The sequence below is a fragment of the Elephantulus edwardii genome, unplaced genomic scaffold (genome assembly GCF_000299155.1).
Source record: "Elephantulus edwardii isolate Elephantulus edwardi_28Jun2011 unplaced genomic scaffold, EleEdw1.0 scaffold00083, whole genome shotgun sequence".
Taxonomy (NCBI): Eukaryota; Metazoa; Chordata; class Mammalia; order Macroscelidea; family Macroscelididae; genus Elephantulus; species Elephantulus edwardii.
In genome coordinates this window covers 417,638-420,137 of record NW_006399833.1, presented here as the reverse complement: position 1 = coordinate 420,137, position 2,500 = coordinate 417,638, and the positions used below count along the sequence as shown (strand labels likewise).

At 40.8% G+C, this 2,500-nt stretch overlaps 1 protein-coding gene across 1 annotated transcript in view; it reads right to left on the bottom strand.

Moving 5' to 3' along the window:
• The window catches only part of IL1RAPL2 (interleukin 1 receptor accessory protein-like 2), a 207,397-nt gene that overhangs the window by 164,288 nt on the left and 40,609 nt on the right, over window positions 1–2,500 (bottom strand). The gene's annotated exons all lie outside the window — the stretch shown is intronic.

The window sequence follows — 2,500 nt, the reverse complement described above, 5'->3', positions numbered from 1 at the left end:
GAAAACAAAGATTCTCACCACTGGGACAATTGGCAGCATCAGTATGGATGGTGAAGAGATTGAGATAGTTAACAGTTTTAGTTTACTTGGCTCCACAGTCAACACTCTTGGTAACAGCAGCCAGGAAGTCAGAAGATGAATTGCATTGGGAAAGTCAGCTGTCAGGGACCTCTCAAGAGTACTGAAGTGCAATGATGTCAGGCTGGAGACTAAGGTGCCCCTGATCCAGCCTATAGTCTTTGCAATTATGCATCGGAGAATTGGACAGTGAATAGGGATGAAGGAGAACTGATGCCTTTGAGTTGTGGTGCTGGAGAGGAGTGTTTAATATACCATGGACTGCTAGGAGAACAAACAGGTTTGTCCTGGAGACGGTGAAGCCAGAATGTTCCCTGGAGTCAAGGATTCTGAAGCTTTGTCTGACATACTTTATTTTTTTTTTTTTGTCTGACATACTTTGTGCATGTTGCAGGGAGGGACTGGTCCTTGGAGAGGGACATCATGTTTGGGAGAGTGGAGGGACGGCGCAGGAGAGGAAGACCCTCGATGAGTTGGATCGATTCTGTGAGTGGACTGGTGGGAATGAATGTGTTTGACGAGGTTGGCACAGGATAGAATGGAGTTTAGGGCTCTTGTAGATAGGGTCACTATGAGTCGCAAATGACTTGATGGCATATAACAACAATAACAACAGCATGAAAAAACATCTCTGCATATACCTTTCCTCCCCTCCTCCTCAAGAATTTTGTTCTTTTATCAATTAGAGCTTTATATACCATATAAATTTGTAACATAAATTTTTACTTATCTGTTACACAAATGTTATAAAATATGACAGACATGGTAACTTGAATTATTAAGCCACAAATCTTTAAAAGTGGGGCTATCTCACTGGTTTTCTGGAAACTGGAGTTGAGGTCACCCTGAATTTTTTATCACTGATAGATAAGCTTTTAGTATTGGCACCATATATTAACAGCTCTTCCCTGTGTATCACAGATCACTGCACCAGCTGGTGATGTAAGATAGTCCATGGGTGTCGTCTGGTTTTCTGGAAAGAGGAGATTGTGAGGGCACTCTGAACAGTCTTCACAGGAGATTTGTATGGGTTTTTTTTGGAATCAAAGACCTGGGAGCTTGGAGCAGCTTCAGGTTGTCCCTTGACTGTTTTTAGATTGGGGAAAACTCATTCTGAGCTGTCTGCACAAGAGATCTACATTTAGTTTCAGAGTCAATTGAGGCCACTTCCTGTGAGCCTAATCAGCATGCTGGTTTGTTGCATGGGTCACCTCCAGTAGATACTCAGACATGCAAGGAGGGGAAAGGGCAGAGGTACTCTGATACATCTGTTTAGGAGATCTGCTTTTGGTTTTGTAGCTTAAGGGTTTGGTTTGCAGTTTGTTGTTGTTGTTGTTTTGTTTTGTTTTTTAATGTAGCATAAGGCTTAACAGACATTTTCCTGTCTAGAGGTCATGCACTGACTGGTAATGTGGACAAGCTCGCAGAAATGGATCTACACCACTTTTGGGTTTCTTTCCTCTGCAAATATCCTGATAAGATACCAGCACCCAATTCAAACAGTCTGCCCACAAGGTCTGCCTTTGTGTTTGGAACTTGAGGTTAATAGGACCCTTGTTATGTGTGTGAATCAACTCAATGGTAGTGAGGGCTTGGTTGGTTTTTTACCCTGTGCTCTGGATATCATGTACCATATGATTTTGTGAGTTAGTTTCTGGCATTCCGCTAGGAGGGTTTTAGGCTTCTTTTCACTTTATTGGGATTAGGAACTTAATGCATCTACTCAGAAGATCTGTTTTGGTTCTGAGCCAAGGAAGAGGGGATGCGCCTGCTATGTGCTAGAGATATGTGTTCTGGCTGGTAATGTAAGGCGACTGTTGGGTGACTGTGTGGCAACTGTCAGCTGCCTTGCATCCCTCTGTTGCACAAAGAGCGGAAAACACAGATTGTGGAAGAGCCTCTTTCCATGCCTTGTCATTTGTCTCCGTTTTCCCTCAGTTTTTATTTCCTTGCTGTTGTTCATTTCCCACCATTTGCAAGTTAATGTTTTATATTACTCATGTACTCTGCAGCTTCAATATTTTGTCAGAAAATTACATATTCACAGTACCAAAAGTACATATACCTTTTTTTTTAAAAAGGAGGTTATTAGCAATATTATTTTTGAACTCTTATTCAAATAAATAAGAGGAAAATATTTTATTAGTAGATTATTTTTTCTTTAAGACAGTCTCACCTTATTTAATGGATTAAATCTTTTCAGACATATACCATATTCTCTCTATCCACTCACTCAACAAAGAAACTTTAAGGGGAAAGTAATAGATGTGGTGAAAGCAAGAATACAAAACAAAAGCAAGAAAACATATTAAACTTGTATCCTTCCATGAAGTGAATGCAAATGAAATTATTTGCATTTTTTTTTTGTAGAGTGGATTATATTTGGGGCTAGGGGGTGGGGTTTGGGGAGGTGCGGGGGGGG